The 22,146-nt window shown below is 37.8% G+C and overlaps 1 long non-coding RNA gene across 1 annotated transcript; it reads left to right on the top strand.

The window, feature by feature from the left end:
* The first annotated feature begins 1,994 nt into the window (after window positions 1-1,994).
* LOC121415696 lies at window positions 1,995-15,920 on the top strand. The gene is made up of 4 exons (XR_005970032.1): window positions 1,995-2,031; window positions 13,433-13,801; window positions 15,347-15,506; window positions 15,878-15,920. It is a non-coding gene; the product is annotated as an uncharacterized LOC121415696 (long non-coding RNA).
* The last annotated feature ends 6,226 nt before the right edge of the window (window positions 15,921-22,146 follow it).

Below are 22,146 nucleotides of genomic sequence, written 5' to 3'. Positions count from 1 at the left end.
AGTGCGATTGATGTCGAGGCAAGCAGTGCAAAGGCCAAAGCCAAACATGTTTGTAATATTGTTAGACCTGTGGTAGTGGTACTATTAACGTTAGATATCTAACGACAAATGATAACGTCGTATTACTGTTCTACTTTCTAGACTAGTGTGTTAGTCTTGGACCTGTTGTGTAGGGAAACTTAGCAGTACACAACACATAGTAAAAAAAAGGGTCTTCAAATATGATTATTATAGCCAAAAAAAAATTAACCTTGAATTATGTGTCTTTTATTATTATCTTTGCTGCCATGTTGGTTTTTAATCCAAAGAGCGCTCAAATCTTTAATTCTGAGCACATTTTTGCAAGGCCCTCTAGAGTAAAGTGCCCAAGATTCGGACACTTAAGCTTTTTTTGCAATATTTTTCCTGCTAAACTTAGTTTTCACAAAATGATAAATGTTTGTCAAATAAATGTGCCTATTTATTTTAATAAATTTCAATTTCAAAACAATTCATGTTTTTTCAGAAAATTATAAAACGTATCGATATTTTTTCCATCCATGATTCGGACGCCCCTGCCAAAGATTCGGACAGCGCACATTGCGCACGCAAAGTCAATGCGTAAGAGAGCCGCGGAATTGCGTCGCACAACGCAAGACCCAGCAGCCCGCAAGGTGCAGCCGCTGTTCGCGCTCGCATAGCGTCCGAATCATAGCAAGTCGGGAATTACAGTCAGCTTTGTACATGAAGTCTATGCAATTGCACTTGCCGAAACTTTTTCAAATTATGTTTATGAACCAAAAGAAAATGAAATTGCTTGAATAAAACAAAAAAAAATAAAGCAAAAATCGTTTCAGTATTTGCGGGGGTGCGTCAAATATACCGAGGATGTCCGTCAAAAAAGTGACCGAGGTGTGCGTCACTTTCAACGTGTTGTTCGTTAACCCATTCAGGACAGGAATTATTTAAGGGCTAAATCGATCACATTTTGTTCTTCAAATTGGCAACAGCAATATTCTAATTGTAATGCTACGTGCTTCTAATTGAATGTCATGTCTTTGAAAACAACACATATGGTTAGAAACTTTGACAAATGTTTTTAAAAATGGCAAATTTTGATGAAAAACAGTGATCTCTAACTTCCCAACGTGTTGCCAATTTAAAGACTTTAAAGATTATTCTCATTTATAAAATTCCTGGCATCAAATGTAGTATGGTCATGCAACAAAAATGGGCACAATGAATGCAGAATCTTTTTCCTATTCTACTGATGTACATGGTGTAGTTTTCTGAGCTCTGTTGCTCAAAAAGCTCAAAAACCCGTGTGGTCAGTCAAAAAATTACCACCACGCACCCATGTCCGGGGGTAGTGGGGTGCGTCATTACATTGACAAGTGCATTATAATGTAGGCCTATAAAAGAGAGGTTAGGCCTAGTTCTTGTCTCAAGTCTACATCCTGTAGCTAAATTCCATGCGCCTTTTAAAACCCAGGCCTTCCATAGCAGTAGCCCCGCAGTTATACCCATTGTATGGATCTGCAATGCATATAATCAGCAGTTGTATTACTGTTAGTATTAATAACCTACTGTTACGGAGTCATATACCCTATCCACTGCATGCTCCTCTTAGTCTTAGATTGTAATTGAGAGCATGATCATTGTGATTTTATAGGTGGCGTTTATGGTTGTATAGTCTTACCCGGATATAACATCTGTGTGTTTATCGCCAAGATTTTACAGTTAGGTGCAGAACCTTTGGCGTAAAAGGTGCATGATGACCTTAGGCTTTATACAATACAGCAGAAACTCCAAAGCCAACCCCAAGCAACTTCTGATCTGGAGATCCTCCCCCCAAAAAAAAAAACCGGGAGGCTCCAAGTTGATGTGTGCGAAGCGCAAAGTTCATCCACAGATAAAAGTGAGTCATGTGACTCATTTATATATAATATTTGTGAGTCAGGCGAAACTTGACTCACTAACAAAATTAAATGAGTCTTAGTTGACCCATTCCCGTTTGACGTCGCCATTGCTGAATTGGATCAAGAGAATACTGTGAGTAAAACCATTTTTAATCCTGCAGTTTTGTGAATAATTTTGTTCATTTCACCTGTAGGCCGCTGAGGAATTAATTTGCTGAAGAGAATGAGAGGAAATTTGGTGGACATGAATAATTGATTCTCAATTTAGGTGATGATTTGTGGAACTTTGAGAGGATTACGTGCACCAGACGGAAGCGTGTATGTGTGTGTACGTGTGCTATATGGCTGGATAGTGTAGCTCCGCTGCGCGTCTGTTTAATTGAGTGTAGGTATTGTTGTGTGTTCGGACAGGTTGTGTGTCCGGACTTTTAGCAAGTCAAAGAAATTTACAGGCGAAGTTTCATCAATTTTTAGTACAAAATGTAGGAAATATTATAGAGAACAAAATAAAAGATGATTACAACTATTGAATTCATAATTATTTTTAGGGTAATCCAAAGACAAAAAAGAAGGCTTCCAAAATATAAAATGTCCGGACACCTGACCTACGAAACAGATAACCACATCTAACAGTTAGGCCTATAAATATAATCTGGATCTGGATGTGTACGATACAGGGCCCTCCTGGTCTCACGGGCCTAATTACTAGTGGTAGGCCATAGATATTCATTCGAGCCAACCCATTGCTATTTTTTTTTATTTTGATATGGCTGATTGACAGTGTATGCATATGATTGTCCATCTAACACTGATTCTATTTTTGGTAATTACTGAACTTCCTTTTCCCTAATTGGGAAGAAATATCACCAATTTTGGACTATATTATGACTGGCGGAAGGATTAGGGCTATTTTGCTGTTTGAGTTGATGAATCTGCTCCCCCGACGGTGTCTTCAAACACGCCAATTTATTTTTAAATGAGCCGGTCGAGGGACCCTTTTCTGGTCAGATATGGATTGCCAGATATAAATCCTATCCACTGGTAGTAAACATTCGACCCCCGAATTTCATCCTTATTTTTTATGAATTTTTTAAAGTGCCAATTTAACACATGAGTCTATGGGGAATGAATTAGGCCTGTGAGACCTATATATAACCTTGACCATAGCCTAAAATTCCTTAGTGGATGAAATCCCTGCCCAACTCTTCAGTAGCAGATTGTTTCTACTAGTAGACATGTTTCAATCATCAAGAGGTCCAAAAACTGAACTTCATGGCTATACAAGGCTACATAGGGGGTACTACAGGTAACAAGTTGTTATTAGTAACTAACCCTGTGTTTGTGTACCTAGGCTAGGCTGTGTAAGCTGTATGTGCATGTATTTGTCACTGGGACTTGCTTGCATGCTGTCGTGTGTTTTCGTATACCGACGAGCGCTGCTGTAAATCGTGTATTGCACCCATCACGAGATAAAGCTCACATTAGATAGGCCTTGCATCAATTGCGCTTGTGAAATTGGTTCATGGGGAAGGGAATGAGAAGAGACAACTTTAGAATTTGACTGAAGAGTGGTGGATTCAAGAGGGGGGGGGGTAGAGAAAAGCATAGTTAGTATGTGGGGGGGGGGGCTGAGAATGAGTTCTACTGCCATCTTGTTCAACTTTTACTGACTTCTAGCCAGACTAGCCCCCATCCATTTAGAATACAAGCCATCTAACCCCCTGTCTCTTTCTCTTACACCCTGGCTTGGGCCCTTGTCATAGGAAGATGTGAATGTATAGTATGCTTGTATGTTGATTCTCATTTCTTTTTATTGTTATCTAATTAAACTCATGTGAATCTGGTATTTATATTGTGGGCAGATCTTGAATCCAGATATGCACACTATTCATATCTACAATTTGCATTATAGGATTTGGGCCCTACATTGCATCCATTGTTGAGCTACATATAGGCATGTAGGATGTGTGTAAATCCATAGGGCACTGGACATTAGGAGTAACATTAGAAATGGTCATTACATAACACATCTGTATATTTCATGCATTTCTTTGTGATAAAGTGAGTGTACAGATGTTGAAGAAAAGCCAGGAAGGTAAATTAAAAAGAAACCTTCATGTGCCATACAATACAGGTCTCACGGGCCTAATTACTAGTGGTAGGCCATAGATATTCATTCGAGCCAACCCATTGCTATTTTTTTTATTTTGATATGGCTGATTGACAAAGTGTATGCATATGATTGTCCATCTAACACTGATTCTATTTTTGGTAATTACTGAACTTCCTTTTCCCTAATTGGGAAGAAATATCACCAATTTTGGACTATATTATGACTGGCGGAAGGATTAGGGCTATTTTGCTGTTTGAGTTGATGAATCTGCTCCCCCCGACGGTGTCTTCAAACACGCCAATTTATTTTTAAAATGAGCCGGTCGAGGGACCCTTTTCTGGTCAGATATGGATTGCCAGATATAAATCCTATCCACTGGTAGTAAACATTCGACCCCCGAATTTCATCCTTATTTTTTATGAATTTTTTAAAGTGCCAATTTAACACATGAGTCTATGGGGAATGAATTAGGCCTGTGAGACCTATATATAACCTTGACCATAGGCATAGCCTAAAATTCCTTAGTGGATGAAATCCCTGCCCAACTCTTCAGTAGCAGATTGTTTCTACTAGTAGACATGTTTCAATCATCAAGAGGTCCAAAAACTGAACTTCATGGCTATACAAGGCTACATAGGGGGTACTACAGGTAACAAGTTGTTATTAGTAACTAACCCTGTGTTTGTGTACCTAGGCTAGGCTGTGTAGGCTGTATGTGCATGTATTTGTCACTGGGACTTGCTTGCATGTTGTCGTGTGTTTTCGTATACCGACGAGCGCTGCTGTAAATCGTGTATTGCACCCATCACGAGATAAAGCTCACATTAGATAGGCCTTGCATCAATTGCGCTTGTGAAATTGGTTCATGGGGAAGGGAATGAGAAGAGACAACTTTAGAATTTGACTGAAGAGTGGTGGATTCAAGAGGGGGGGGGGGGGGGTAGAGAAAAGCATAGTTATTATGTGGGGGGGGGGGGCTGAGAATGAGTTCTACTGCCATCTTGTTCAACTTTTACTGACTTCTAGCCAGACTAGCCCCCATCCATTTAGAATACAAGCCATCTAACCCCCTGTCTCTTTCTCTTACACCCTGGCTTGGGCCCTTGTCATAGGAAGATGTGAATGTATAGTATGCTTGTATGTTGATTCTCATTTCTTTTTATTGTTATCTAATTAAACTCATGTGAATCTGGTATTTATATTGTGGGCAGATCTTGAATCCAGATATGCACACTATTCATATCTACAATTTGCATTATAGGATTTGGGCCCTACATTGCATCCATTGTTGAGCTACATATAGGCATGTAGGATGTGTGTAAATCCATAGGGCACTGGACATTAGGAGTAACATTAGAAATGGTCATTACATAACACATCTGTATATTTCATGCATTTCTTTGTGATAAAGTGAGTGTACAGATGTTGAAGAAAAGCCAGGAAGGTAAATTAAAAAGAAACCTTCATGTGCCATACAATACAGGTCTCACGGGCCTAATTACTAGTGGTAGGCCATAGATATTCATTCGAGCCAACCCATTGCTATTTTTTTTATTTTGATATGGCTGATTGACAAAGTGTATGCATATGATTGTCCATCTAACACTGATTCTATTTTTGGTAATTACTGAACTTCCTTTTCCCTAATTGGGAAGAAATATCACCAATTTTGGACTATATTATGACTGGCGGAAGGATTAGGGCTATTTTGCTGTTTGAGTTGATGAATCTGCTCCCCCCGACGGTGTCTTCAAACACGCCAATTTATTTTTAAAATGAGCCGGTCGAGGGACCCTTTTCTGGTCAGATATGGATTGCCAGATATAAATCCTATCCACTGGTAGTAAACATTCGACCCCCGAATTTCATCCTTATTTTTTATGAATTTTTTAAAGTGCCAATTTAACACATGAGTCTATGGGGAATGAATTAGGCCTGTGAGACCTATATATAACCTTGACCATAGGCATAGCCTAAAATTCCTTAGTGGATGAAATCCCTGCCCAACTCTTCAGTAGCAGATTGTTTCTACTAGTAGACATGTTTCAATCATCAAGAGGTCCAAAAACTGAACTTCATGGCTATACAAGGCTACATAGGGGGTACTACAGGTAACAAGTTGTTATTAGTAACTAACCCTGTGTTTGTGTACCTAGGCTAGGCTGTGTAGGCTGTATGTGCATGTATTTGTCACTGGGACTTGCTTGCATGTTGTCGTGTGTTTTCGTATACCGACGAGCGCTGCTGTAAATCGTGTATTGCACCCATCACGAGATAAAGCTCACATTAGATAGGCCTTGCATCAATTGCGCTTGTGAAATTGGTTCATGGGGAAGGGAATGAGAAGAGACAACTTTAGAATTTGACTGAAGAGTGGTGGATTCAAGAGGGGGGGGGGGGGGTAGAGAAAAGCATAGTTAGTATGTGGGGGGGGGGGCTGAGAATGAGTTCTACTGCCATCTTGTTCAACTTTTACTGACTTCTAGCCAGACTAGCCCCCATCCATTTAGAATACAAGCCATCTTACCCCCTGTCTCTTTCTCTTACACCCTGGCTTGGGCCCTTGTCATAGGAAGATGTGAATGTATAGTATGCTTGTATGTTGATTCTCATTTCTTTTTATTGTTATCTAATTAAACTCATGTGAATCTGGTATTTATATTGTGGGCAGATCTTGAATCCAGATATGCACACTATTCATATCTACAATTTGCATTATAGGATTTGGGCCCTACATTGCATCCATTGTTGAGCTACATATAGGCATGTAGGATGTGTGTAAATCCATAGGGCACTGGACATTAGGAGTAACATTAGAAATGGTCATTACATAACACATCTGTATATTTCATGCATTTCTTTGTGATAAAGTGAGTGTACAGATGTTGAAGAAAAGCCAGGAAGGTAAATTAAAAAGAAACCTTCATGTGCCATACAATACAGGTCTCACGGGCCTAATTACTAGTGGTAGGCCATAGATATTCATTCGAGCCAACCCATTGCTATTTTTTTTATTTTGATATGGCTGATTGACAAAGTGTATGCATATGATTGTCCATCTAACACTGATTCTATTTTTGGTAATTACTGAACTTCCTTTTCCCTAATTGGGAAGAAATATCACCAATTTTGGACTATATTATGACTGGCGGAAGGATTAGGGCTATTTTGCTGTTTGAGTTGATGAATCTGCTCCCCCCGACGGTGTCTTCAAACACGCCAATTTATTTTTAAAATGAGCCGGTCGAGGGACCCTTTTCTGGTCAGATATGGATTGCCAGATATAAATCCTATCCACTGGTAGTAAACATTCGACCCCCGAATTTCATCCTTATTTTTTATGAATTTTTTAAAGTGCCAATTTAACACATGAGTCTATGGGGAATGAATTAGGCCTGTGAGACCTATATATAACCTTGACCATAGCCTAAAATTCCTTAGTGGATGAAATCCCTGCCCAACTCTTCAGTAGCAGATTGTTTCTACTAGTAGACATGTTTCAATCATCAAGAGGTCCAAAAACTGAACTTCATGGCTATACAAGGCTACATAGGGGGTACTACAGGTAACAAGTTGTTATTAGTAACTAACCCTGTGTTTGTGTACCTAGGCTAGGCTGTGTAGGCTGTATGTGCATGTATTTGTCACTGGGACTTGCTTGCATGTTGTCGTGTGTTTTCGTATACCGACGAGCGCTGCTGTAAATCGTGTATTGCACCCATCACGAGATAAAGCTCACATTAGATAGGCCTTGCATCAATTGCGCTTGTGAAATTGGTTCATGGGGAAGGGAATGAGAAGAGACAACTTTAGAATTTGACTGAAGAGTGGTGGATTCAAGAGGGGGGGGGGGGGGTAGAGAAAAGCATAGTTATTATGTGGGGGGGGGGGCTGAGAATGAGTTCTACTGCCATCTTGTTCAACTTTTACTGACTTCTAGCCAGACTAGCCCCCATCCATTTAGAATACAAGCCATCTAACCCCCTGTCTCTTTCTCTTACACCCTGGCTTGGGCCCTTGTCATAGGAAGATGTGAATGTATAGTATGCTTGTATGTTGATTCTCATTTCTTTTTATTGTTATCTAATTAAACTCATGTGAATCTGGTATTTATATTGTGGGCAGATCTTGAATCCAGATATGCACACTATTCATATCTACAATTTGCATTATAGGATTTGGGCCCTACATTGCATCCATTGTTGAGCTACATATAGGCATGTAGGATGTGTGTAAATCCATAGGGCACTGGACATTAGGAGTAACATTAGAAATGGTCATTACATAACACATCTGTATATTTCATGCATTTCTTTGTGATAAAGTGAGTGTACAGATGTTGAAGAAAAGCCAGGAAGGTAAATTAAAAAGAAACCTTCATGTGCCATACAATACATATATATAACCTTGACCATAGCCTAAAATTCCTTAGTGGATGAAATCCCTGCCCAACTCTTCAGTAGCAGATTGTTTCTACTAGTAGACATGTTTCAATCATCAAGAGGTCCAAAAACTGAACTTCATGGCTATACAAGGCTACATAGGGGGTACTACAGGTAACAAGTTGTTATTAGTAACTAACTCTGTGTTTGTGTACCTAGGCTAGGCTGTGTAGGCTGTATGTGCATGTGTTTGTCACTGGGACTTGCTTGCATGTTGTGTGTTTTCGTATACCGACGAGCGCTGCTGTAAATCGTGTATTGCACCCATCACGAGATAAAGCTCACATTAGATAGGCCTTGCATCAATTGCGCTTGTGAAATTGGTTCATGGGGAAGGGAATGAAAGAGACAACTTTAGAATTTGACTGAAGAGTGGTGGATTCAAGAGGGGGGGGGGGGGGGTAGAGAAAAGCATAGTTAGTATGTGGGGGGGGGGGCTGAGAATGAGTTCTACTGCCATCTTGTTCAACTTTTACTGACTTCTAGCCAGACTAGCCCCCATCCATTTAGAATACAAGCCATCTAACCCCCTGTCTCTTTCTCTTACACCCTGGCTTGGGCCCTTGTCATAGGAAGATGTGAATGTATAGTATGCTTGTATGTTGATTCTCATTTCTTTTTATTGTTATCTAATTAAACTCATGTGAATCTGGTATTTATATTGTGGGCAGATCTTGAATCCAGATATGCACACTATTCATATCTACAATTTGCATTATAGGATTTGGGCCCTACATTGCATCCATTGTTGAGCTACATATAGGCATGTAGGATGTGTGTAAATCCATAGGGCACTGGACATTAGGAGTAACATTAGAAATGGTCATTACATAACACATCTGTATATTTCATGCATTTCTTTGTGATAAAGTGAGTGTACAGATGTTGAAGAAAAGCCAGGAAGGTAAATTAAAAAGAAACCTTCATGTGCCATACAATACAGGTCTCACGGGCCTAATTACTAGTGGTAGGCCATAGATATTCATTCGAGCCAACCCATTGCTATTTTTTTTATTTTGATATGGCTGATTGACAAAGTGTATGCATATGATTGTCCATCTAACACTGATTCTATTTTTGGTAATTACTGAACTTCCTTTTCCCTAATTGGGAAGAAATATCACCAATTTTGGACTATATTATGACTGGCGGAAGGATTAGGGCTATTTTGCTGTTTGAGTTGATGAATCTGCTCCCCCCGACGGTGTCTTCAAACACGCCAATTTATTTTTAAAATGAGCCGGTCGAGGGACCCTTTTCTGGTCAGATATGGATTGCCAGATATAAATCCTATCCACTGGTAGTAAACATTCGACCCCCGAATTTCATCCTTATTTTTTATGAATTTTTTAAAGTGCCAATTTAACACATGAGTCTATGGGGAATGAATTAGGCCTGTGAGACCTATATATAACCTTGACCATAGCCTAAAATTCCTTAGTGGATGAAATCCCTGCCCAACTCTTCAGTAGCAGATTGTTTCTACTAGTAGACATGTTTCAATCATCAAGAGGTCCAAAAACTGAACTTCATGGCTATACAAGGCTACATAGGGGGTACTACAGGTAACAAGTTGTTATTAGTAACTAACCCTGTGTTTGTGTACCTAGGCTAGGCTGTGTAGGCTGTATGTGCATGTATTTGTCACTGGGACTTGCTTGCATGTTGTCGTGTGTTTTTCGTATACCGACGAGCGCTGCTGTAAATCGTGTATTGCACCCATCACGAGATAAAGCTCACATTAGATAGGCCTTGCATCAATTGCGCTTGTGAAATTGGTTCATGGGGAAGGGAATGAGAAGAGACAACTTTAGAATTTGACTGAAGAGTGGTGGATTCAAGAGGGGGGGGGGTAGAGAAAAGCATAGTTAGTATGTGGGGGGGGGGGGGCTGAGAATGAGTTCTACTGCCATCTTGTTCAACTTTTACTGACTTCTAGCCAGACTAGCCCCCATCCATTTAGAATACAAGCCATCTTACCCCCTGTCTCTTTCTCTTACACCCTGGCTTGGGCCCTTGTCATAGGAAGATGTGAATGTATAGTATGCTTGTATGTTGATTCTCATTTCTTTTTATTGTTATCTAATTAAACTCATGTGAATCTGGTATTTATATTGTGGGCAGATCTTGAATCCAGATATGCACACTGTTCATATCTACAATTTGCATTATAGGATTTGGGCCCTACATTGCATCCATTGTTGAGCTACATATAGGCATGTAGGATGTGTGTAAATCCATAGGGCACTGGACATTAGGAGTAACATTAGAAATGGTCATTACATAACACATCTGTATATTTCATGCATTTCTTTGTGATAAAGTGAGTGTACAGATGTTGAAGAAAAGCCAGGAAGGTAAATTAAAAAGAAACCTTCATGTGCCATACAATACATATATATAACCTTGACCATAGCCTAAAATTCCTTAGTGGATGAAATCCCTGCCCAACTCTTCAGTAGCAGATTGTTTCTACTAGTAGACATGTTTCAATCATCAAGAGGTCCAAAAACTGAACTTCATGGCTATACAAGGCTACATAGGGGGTACTACAGGTAACAAGTTGTTATTAGTAACTAACTCTGTGTTTGTGTACCTAGGCTAGGCTGTGTAGGCTGTATGTGCATGTATTTGTCACTGGGACTTGCTTGCATGTTGTGTGTTTTCGTATACCGACGAGCGCTGCTGTAAATCGTGTATTGCACCCATCACGAGATAAAGCTCACATTAGATAGGCCTTGCATCAATTGCGCTTGTGAAATTGGTTCATGGGGAAGGGAATGAGAAGAGAAAACTTTAGAATTTGACTGAAGAGTGGTGGATTCAAGAGGGGGGGGGGTAGAGAAAAGCATAGTTAGTATGTGGGGGGGGGGGCTGAGAATGAGTTCTACTGCCATCTTGTTCAACTTTTACTGACTTCTAGCCAGACTAGCCCCCATCCATTTAGAATACAAGCCATCTAACCCCCTGTCTCTTTCTCTTACACCCTGGCTTGGGCCCTTGTCATAGGAAGATGTGAATGTATAGTATGCTTGTATGTTGATTCTCATTTCTTTTTATTGTTATCTAATTAAACTCATGTGAATCTGGTATTTATATTGTGGGCAGATCTTGAATCCAGATATGCACACTATTCATATCTACAATTTGCATTATAGGATTTGGGCCCTACATTGCATCCATTGTTGAGCTACATAGGCATGTAGGATGTGTGTAAATCCATAGGGCACTGGACATTAGGAGTAACATTAGAAATGGTCATTACATAACACATCTGTATATTTCATGCATTTCTTTGTGATAAAGTGAGTGTACAGATGTTGAAGAAAAGCCAGGAAGGTAAATTAAAAAGAAACCTTCATGTGCCATACAATACAGGTCTCACGGGCCTAATTACTAGTGGTAGGCCATAGATATTCATTCGAGCCAACCCATTGCTATTTTTTTATTTTGATATGGCTGATTGACAAAGTGTATGCATATGATTGTCCATCTAACACTGATTCTATTTTTGGTAATTACTGAACTTCCTTTTCCCTAATTGGGAAGAAATATCACCAATTTTGGACTATATTATGACTGGCGGAAGGATTAGGGCTATTTTGCTGTTTGAGTTGATGAATCTGCTCCCCCCGACGGTGTCTTCAAACACGCCAATTTATTTTTAAAATGAGCCGGTCGAGGGACCCTTTCTGGTCAGATATGGATTGCCAGATATAAATCCTATCCACTGGTAGTAAACATTCGACCCCCGAATTTCATCCTTATTTTTTATGAATTTTTTAAAGTGCCAATTTAACACATGAGTCTATGGGGAATGAATTAGGCCTGTGAGACCTCCTGGGCATGAACGCATCGGGTGAGCTTGAGGGAGGGCGAAGGGATGATTAGAAGGCCTTTTCGATGGCCTTCTTGAATGAGTTTGTCGATGGCGAGTTTATTCGATGTCAATCAAGTGGTTCCATTTGATTGATGATGGTACCGGTATTGAGAAGAACAAGTTCCTGTATTTTTCAATTCTTGCTCTTATTGGATGATAGGTCTAGCACTTACTATTATTTGTCACTTGCCTATCGATATAATCTGAGTTCAAAATGACTCTCACATCAGGTAGATCAAATCTAGACCACTCATTCTATGAACAAGGTTATGATATAACCTTGTTCTCTGTTAGTGTTACTGCTCCCTGTGTGGTGAAATAAGGTCGGCAATGTTTGGCCTATTTTCTCCTTTTCTTTGGGACAAATGTTTATTTTTTGACACCGTTAGGTACCATTACAGCTATTTATCATATACATGTAACTTGTCTCTTAATTAAATTTGATCATTTAAATTAATTTTTCTTAATTAAAAATAGAGATTGAAAAACTACAATTGTCTTGCCTTTATTTTTCCACTAATAGAGGGCGTACACAAAAATATGACCAAAATTTAAATTTTCGAGCGCTCTGGTGAATACTAAAATTTCCCCCAAGCTACTAATGAAAATAAATTGCAACTGTACAGAAATTAGTATTATGGTCACAAAAGTGATATTTTAATGATTTTTTAAATTGTGTGCTGTGTACAGCCATATAGTCTTAGATTCCCCACAGGCAGGCATGTAATAAACCCTTGGGTGAGTCTAGACTACATGCATTTCCTTCTCACAGAAAAATGTAGAGGTGTCCTGTAGGACCTGTTCCTGGTCTACTGAGGTGTTTTTAATTTGATAAGTGCCCCTTTCCCAACAATAATTAAGATGAATATTTTTATTACATAATGTTGAGATGTGAGAGTAGGCTCGATCGCAAAGCCAACCCCCAGCCCCCATCTTGAATGGATAGGGTTTTTGTTTTTATTAACTTGGAAATGCAGTCACTATCTGAAGCATGTGTCAAATTTATCCCATCAACATAACATTAAGAATATTTCCAATTCATTTCTTTCTTTTTGGCACATTTTATTTGTTTTTTATGATTTTATGATTTTTTTTACAGGGCTACTGGAAGAAGTCACTACGCAACAGATTCAGGAATTGCAGGAAGTGTCATGAACGTGATAATCAATTAGGACAAATGGAAGCAAAAAAAAGGGGACTACACCCAAACCAGACAAAGCTGCAGGCAAACACATGTATGGCATAAAGAAAGTACCTTCCTGCATTCCCAGAAGGTGAGGATGAAGAAATGATCAATGTTCACATCAAGATGCTTCAGAATGAATCCAGAAAAACAAGACAGGACAGCTTGATGATAGACAATCTAGTGTCACTAACTTTAGCCCATAGGCGCAAGGGTATCATCAACAGCAACTGGACTGAATCCTACTTGAAGGATATGTACCCTTACCTTTTCCATGAAGATGAGGTAAGTTCAAATCAGTATTAATACAGATTAAAAAAACTTCATTTATGAACAAGAATCTATCATTAGATTTTCGTGTAACAAGGGTCTATTCTTGGAATAAGCAAGTCCATGCTTAACCCTAAACAGGCAGGGGGGTTAATTCACCCCCCCCCTCAACATTTTCTGCGATCATTCCCCCGCGCAAAATGTTTTGACTGCGCCACTCGCAGAGTTTATACATTAAGTCTGGCGCATCTTTTGAGACCAAATTTACGACACCCGTGTACGCGGTTCTGAAATGACGCGACATTTTGTAAGTGCATGTCAGACCAAATATTGTTCCAAAACGTGATTTTGTGTACAAAGTCAATGCAAATTGAGTTTTCTCATCTTATTCATAAAGATATGATTATTTTTACCTTAAACAGCTGAAATCAATTGATTTAAGCATAATTATGATTCAAAGTTTGTGCAATAAATCTGGTGAAAATAACAAAGAAAATAAAAAGCTGAAAAACAAAGAAATACATAAGAAATTCACAAAACAATAAAATACATAAATTGATTTCCAAACCAAATTTTATTTTAAATTGCAATTGTTAAAAATGCTTCAAAGAATATTTTTACAAAAATAGCATTCTAGGCATGCTAGGGCGTTATTTAGTGAATTAGAGCAAGAAGTATGATTTATGCATAAATTAGCATAATTTATTCATTTAAAAAAAAATCTCCGTGCAAAGTTTTGCAGCGCTCGTGCGATCCGCGTCCAAGATCTCGGGGGAGGGGGAATGGTTGAATCAACCCCCCCCCCGGCCACAGAACAGCCAAAAAAGCCCGGCCTAGTTAGGGTTAACTAGAATCGGAGCTTCAAGTTTTATAGAAATGGGTATGTTCACATTTCTAGGATCATGCAATCACATTCTGTATTTTAACCTAGTTTATTAGTATCCATCTTTGAAAAAATAAATTGTGTGAAAACATAATATTTAGAAAGTTTGAAATTTTAATCTTTATCTGATCTCAATCATATCATGTCTGTTGATCGAGAAGAATCTAAAGGTCCTACCATTTCACACTCAATGCAAAATCTCTTAGTAAATAGCGTGTACAGGCTTGAAATTAAAAGGAGATCAAAATTTGCAAAGTGCTAAAATTTACAAGAGCAAAAGATTTACTCTTCGTTCTTACTAGAATTTTTGTTCTTGCTGACAAGTAAGGGACAATTTCAATGAGCATCTCATATGCAAAAACTTATCTTTGTGAATGGGTTAAGTGATAGGCCCATTTAAAGAACTGTATGTAATTGTTCACCAATAAATTTCCATATGAATTCAATACATTGATCATTGTAAACACAGAGTGATTCCAACTCGTGGAGACAAAGAAAGACTGGAGTCAGTTGGGTCATTTTATCAAGAGTGTAGAGATTCGCACATGATCTTCAAAATTATTCTTGATTGAGCCATTTTGTACACACCTATTCTTTTTCTCTTTTTTTTCACGCAGAGAAACATAAGACTGCCCTGTTTAAATTCCTGTTTTATTCTTTTCATTTGATTTTGAAAGAGTTTGAGAGACTGTCAGAGGACCCAATTAAGCAGAAGTTGGAAGCAGGACATTTGAATATGCTGATCCATTACTAGAGATATGTAAGACCCCAAGCAAGGTTTGGAGCTCAAAAACCTGATCTTGGCTGCAGCAGCAGAAAATGAAGACACCAGGAAAAGTATGTTATTGAGATGGTTGATAAAGAGTGGGTTTGCAATAATTTCATTCTTGGGAGGAAAACTTTGGAAATGGTTAAAGAGTTACTGTACTTGCCCCCCCCCCCCCGAGTTTTACCAGCCCCAAATCCATATACCCCATTTTAATTTCAAGAGAAAGACGATAATTACATGGCTCCAAAGTGTACTCTTCTATTTATACCTGATGTGCAATTCAAATGGTTAAAGAAGGATGACCCAGGCCAGTTGGTCAAAATGTATATTGTATACTGTATATTTTTATCATTTCTGAATGGACAACCACAAAAATACTGATATCCTGGAGTTTGATTTACATTGCTTGAGTTCAGTCTTCATTTTTTTTTCTTTGCAGTGATCAAATCATGTGGAGCACCTCTGTTGATTCCTACTATTTTTGGAGAGAAGGCATTGCTTTGTCAGCATAGCCAGGTAAGTTTGATGCATAAAATTCATTTAAGGTTTATACAAATATCAGCAGAATTTTGAGTGAGTGAGTGAAGCTGTTGCAGGCATGTCCATTTAGATAGCTCAACTGACAGGCCATATGAGACCTGGCACCGCAAAACTCTTAAAAAGTCAGAAGAAATAGATATTGGATTTAATCTCTCTTTTAATACAGGAAATTCTAATTAGTTTTGAAATGATGTATAACTCACTATCACAGTAAGATCCTAACCTTCGAAAGATTAAGAAAAGAACATTGCCTACCATAGAATTCTACTTATGAGAATAAGGGATTAGATTTTGCCCATTTGATTAAGTATTTTGATAGCTAACTTTTGTTTAGCATCAATGTAAAGAAGATTACACATTAGTATAATTTTCGTGAAAATTGATTTATTGAATCTCAAATTATCTCCAGAGTTGATACATAAATTGAGAACATCCTCCTGAAGCCTGTAAACAAATATCTCACCAGGGTTTAATTCATAGGGGTTTAAAGTGAAGAGTAGGTCCTATATCTTAATCCCCCCAAAAAAAAAAATAATAATAATAATTCATTGCTAATATTATTCTAATTGAAAGTTGAAATAATAATACTTCAGATTTAAAAGGCACTTAGAAATTTTTAAAGTGGCTTAAGAAAAGTATAGGTGAATTCAACTTCACCTCACTGTAACTTGTGGCGGCCATAACTGGGGGGCTTCCAAAAAACAACAAAAGCACTTTCAATGGAGTATGCCATGAGCCAGGTGTGTTGCCATGTCAGCGTTTTTGTTGGGGTGGACTTGTCCTTTAATGAACTTTGACCATCAAAGTCAGCACTGCTGCTATATTGAACTGAGTAATGCAGGCGAGACTGCGAGAGGCGTTCCACTTGTACATAAATGATTTGATGGCTATATAAACTGTTCAACTTGATGTTTTGGTGTTTCCAAGAAAGTAGTACATTTCTCAACTCTGAGTCCAATTTATTATTCATTTCCATCCATGTAATTTGATAGAGCTTGGATGATAATTCATAGTGAACACTTACTCAACCATGGCTAAGAAATTCTTTATTACAGTTACATTTTTGCAAGTCTTGCGGTTCTTTAGGCTACAATTTGTAAAGTATAAAAATGAATACTATAGTGTTTCATTTAATATCATACATCTTGAACTACAGTACAGTTAGCAGTATATGTATTAGCATAACCTTGAAGTTATCATTTTCACTAGGATCAACCAATTTGCCTTGTGTACATTACCAGAAATAAACTAATCAGCATTTCTCACTTATGTTTCCCTTTTTTAGGATAAAAAAAACGGAACAATCGCCAAAATCATCTACAAAAGTAAGCCCGACAGTGCAGGTCTGACTCTGAGCAGTGATCATGAAAAATTCACGGAAATTCTGCAGTCATCATTCTATATTACAGCAGAGAATGAAGTCATCTGCGAGACAACCACCTACCTCATGTCAGCAGTCTCTCTGCTTATGTCGGCCCATTATGTATTCAACTTATACAACCCCAAGATGGGTAACACCATCACATTCATTCAGAAGATTCTGATGAACATAGATTCCACATCTCAACCCCCATCCAAGGTCGTAAGATGCCTGTATGACTTAAATGCTGTCCGAAATGCTGATGCCAGTAGTTCTTCAGTTTAAGAGAAATTAATTACTTGGGTGATGCTACTGCAACACAGCTGATCACACTTTCTCTACGTGCAATCACCTTGTGATGTATCTGTCTTTTATGTGCAAAATATATTGAAATAGATACGACAGGTTGACCGTGAATTTAGACATGAAGTATGTGCATTATTTCTCTTTGCTTCAGTACAAATTTCAGTGGCCCTTAAATTGGATTAAATTGGCATGGGGATTCGTAAATTTAAATTGTGTTTGTACGTATGCTTAAGTTTGAAAAATTTCTGAATTTTAGAAGGTTTCTGGAAAGCTGTTATTGGTTTTGAAGTATTAAAACAATGGTAATGTGTTGTAAGCAGAGTCTTAGGAATTCATGATTTTTGAAGGTTTCACTTTTAGTGAATTGTTTCAAATTCAGTGAATTATGAATTGTTTCAATTTCAGTGAAGAAATTATACTATAAAAAAATTATGATTTCATTGAATTGTTTCAATTCCAGTGAATTATGAATTTCAATGAATTGTTTCAATTTCAGTGAAGAAATGTTATTGTAAAAAATGTACGATTTGGGAGGAGATTTTTGTGAAGTACGATATTTGAATTACAGTGGAATCTCATTATAACGAGGTCCTTGGGACCAGAGAATCTACCTCTATATTGAAACATTGTTATATCAGGGTAAAAAGAAAAGTTATTAAGGATAATTACTGTGAGAAATAATGGATAATGAATAAATTATCACACTCTCTCCAATTTCATAGACGTTTTGTGACAGCTTTATCTTTGTTTAGTCGGTTACACCATGTTGCCAATCAGTTATAAAATCTATCACTCTCTGTGCACTTATTTACATGTTTGGTGACTGGATTCTATGCTTGAGAATAGATTCTATTATAGAAAGAAATGCACAGCAACCATAATTATTTTTCAAGTAAACTCTTAAAAATTTATCCCATGAAACACATTTCTGTCTGTTGTGGTTACATCACTGATGCATAATGGTCACTTTTGTTTTGGTAATATTGGTGGTGACTCCGGAGATTTATTGAGAGGAAATAAGTCAGATGGCATGTACCATGCATTTATACATTCTAGTTCTTTTGCTTTAACTGATTGTGATGTGTCTGTTAAGTTAGCATTAGGCTATTGATCTGTTGGTTGTAGGTCCATCATAATCAGCACTTCTAAAGCATTCAAAGAGACTTCCTGATCCATTCAATTTTGCTGATGATCTATGTTTACTTGGAAAATGTTATTGTTAATCATTTTTAGAAAAGCCCCTATGATGACAACAGACCATTTATTTTATTTGGCATCATTTTACACCCTTCTCTTTTGGTTTAATTATCACATATGTATTTGACTCATTTTCAGTTGAGTCGCCTTGACTCACTTCTTCATACATGAAGTGAGTCAAGAGGCTTGATCTACGAACAGAAGTAATGACTCATTTAAGTAAAACAAACTAAGTCATGTGACTCACCTAGGCAAAAAGTGAGTCACCCTGACTCATCATTGATGAGTCACTGGTTTGTCCGTATAACGACACACTACACTCTAAAAACAGTCTAGTCAAATAATTAACTAGATTTCCCAGTCAAGTGAAATTAACTTGAAAATCAGTCAATTTCTAGTTAATTTGCTCCCTTTTACTATAATGTCTGTCATCGACGAATAACTAAGTGAAGTAGTTACGTTTGACGGGTTTCCATTAATGCGCTTTGATATGAAGGGGGTGTTTTTGACCCCAAAACGCGAATGCAATTAACATCTTTGCAAAAATTTCAATTAGGCCTAAATATGATATCATCATCAGCATTATATCATTGGAACTAGGCCCTAGGGCTAGGGATAAAAGTGGGAACTTTTTTCAGGAATGACAAAACTGTTAACAAAACATGAAATTTCCAATGGTATTTCCATAGAGTGGTAGACACGCGCGGAAAGCACGCGCAGTTGTGTCCCGTAGGATTCGATATGATTTAGATCTAGATCTAGTTTAGGGTCTACTCTAACGTTTAAGACTCTAGATCTAGAATCTACTCCAGATGATCTAGATCTAGATTTAACTTAGGGCTTAGGCCAGGCCTAGAAATCAATCTAATATAGGAGAGCTGCTAAGTATAGGTTTAGGCCTATCCTATATAGGCTAGACCAAACATATATAGCCTAGGCCGATCTAGGCCTGTGTTGCATTGCATTATGGTAGTTGGTACTCTGTGTGTACATACGTCTGTGCCCACCGGGTGTGTTTGTGCATTGTGTTTGTGTTATCGGCCAGATCACATGATGAAGGTCAAAAGTCATTTTTAGGGTCAATGAACTTGGACTGAGGTTTTTTTTTTGAAATGTCATTATAACTTTAAAAGTCTTTAAGGCCTTTTTCATGATACTTGAACAAAAGGTTATTCAAGTATCTTGCATCAGTGTCAGGTCACATGATCAAGGTTACAGGTCATTTTGGGTAAATGAACACACATTAGCCATCAAAGTCAGCACTGCTGCTATAATGAATTGCGTGATGCAGGCGAGCATGCCAAAGGCATTCCAATTGTTCTGTAAAAGAGCAGAGAAAATATTGGTGAAGGTTTGAGAAAAATGTAATAAAGATTAAGAATGTTATTTAGAATTCAAAGTTTTGTAAATGCATGAATTTTAATATTTTTATGTTCCTGATTTAAAATTCTATTCATGATTAGGTGTGAAATGATTTGTCTATTGATATACAAATGGTACAGTAAAAACCATTTTTCATTTTCTGAGTAAATGACATTTCATATTACATATATACATACCGGTATATGTTTTTATTATAGGATGTCAGAGCTATCCTGATGGACTCTTTTAACGGAGAGAACTTCGTGAAGGAAATGGATAATGGAATGCTTTCTGTATGTACAATCTCGCATAAAGGTTGTGCGAATCCTGGTGTCTTGGTTAATGCAAGAATTTACAAGCAAGTAAGTGTCCTTCAAATCAAGTGTCTTTCCTTTTTATGGCATATTAAACCTTCCAAAACAAATTTACACTTAATGAAAAAAGGACTGATTACATAACATGGATTTCGGTTCATCAATATGTTACTTAACCACACAAAAACCACCAATAATGTCAATGGCTAAACAAATGCCGGTACATTTTCATATTGTAAAAAAACATTTTTGACAAGTCTTCACTGACCTATCATGTGAAGACTATGTTTCAATTACGTGCTGCACCAAAGAATTAATTTTTCGTGTTTTCCCTTGAAATTCATGACTTTTCTTTATTAAATACAGCCTGTATATTAATATAATAGAAATATTAAACTAATCAAATATTAAGAAATTTAGCTATTTTAAATCAACAGTCATATGAAACCCACTTGAAATGTACAGTGTACATGTATATTAAAAACAAGAGAAACAAGAGAAAAAAATCGAAGTGATATGGAATCGAGCCACAAACAATTGGGAAAATTAAAGGCCTGGTCACACCGCCCGAGCGTTGTTGGAGCGGAGAGAAAAAAAATCATCACCGCTCGCTACCGTTCACCATTTTCAATTTCGATTGTTTTTTTGTTTTGTTTTTTATTTTTTCCCAAATTTTGAGAGCAAAATTCAACCCTCTCTCCTATACCGCTCCAACAACGGTCGGGCGGTGTGACCAGGGGACCGTTTCATCAACATTTTTGTCTGACAAGTTGGCAGATCTGACATCTTTCCTTGATTATGATTGGCCGAGAGGCACTGTTCCTATGGTAACTGTCGGATAAAATGGGACTTGTCGGATAAAACGTCCGACAAGTCCTTTCATGAAGCATGAAATGCTCCCCAGGTCTTAAAATCATATTGTAGAAAATTTTCAAGTGTTGGTATTGATGAGAATGCAGGTCAAAAATCGCTGAACTGGTTTAAGATAAGCAAAATTTTTTTCCATTATTAATTATTCAGGCCACCTACAGATGTCAAGGTCGCTCTAGCCAAGGCGGTGGTGTCGCAATTTCCCAAGCTAAAGGACCTTGAAGGAGTAGGTCATGTGAGTAAAATATGTATTTATGCATTTTATAAAATTAAACGATGTAGATCTACATAGAAATAACGCTGGATTTGTATTCTTTGCACAATTCTTGAGGTATGTGCAAAATTTTGTGGCAATCGGTCAGGTCCGGGGGGGGGGGGGGGGCTGAGCCCCCTCCTCCATATTTAATTGCCTTGAAATAGCCCGGGACAGATAGGGTTATAGGTTGAGTGATGAAAACTAAGCTACTAGTCAAGAAATACATGTAGCTTTATCTTCGTAGTATAATTGTATAGGCAGATTCTCCAGAAATTAAGTTGCGTGGAAGTGTGGATGATAATGAGGATTCCATAATTGTCAATCACAAGAGTAATGAGAGTTAAAGGGATTTTCATTTTTTTTTCAGGAAGCATGGTATTCTCCAGCTAGGGAGAAATGGGAGGCATCTGGATATTTGGAATACCGACTTGTAAATGTACGAAAGAGAGCACAAAAAAAGTTCACCAATTACATCGGAGCCAAAGAAGACACCCAAAGCCATC

The sequence above is a fragment of the Lytechinus variegatus genome, chromosome 1, assembly GCF_018143015.1.
Source record: "Lytechinus variegatus isolate NC3 chromosome 1, Lvar_3.0, whole genome shotgun sequence".
Taxonomy (NCBI): Eukaryota; Metazoa; Echinodermata; class Echinoidea; order Temnopleuroida; family Toxopneustidae; genus Lytechinus; species Lytechinus variegatus.
This window is presented reverse-complemented; position numbering and strand designations above follow the sequence as displayed.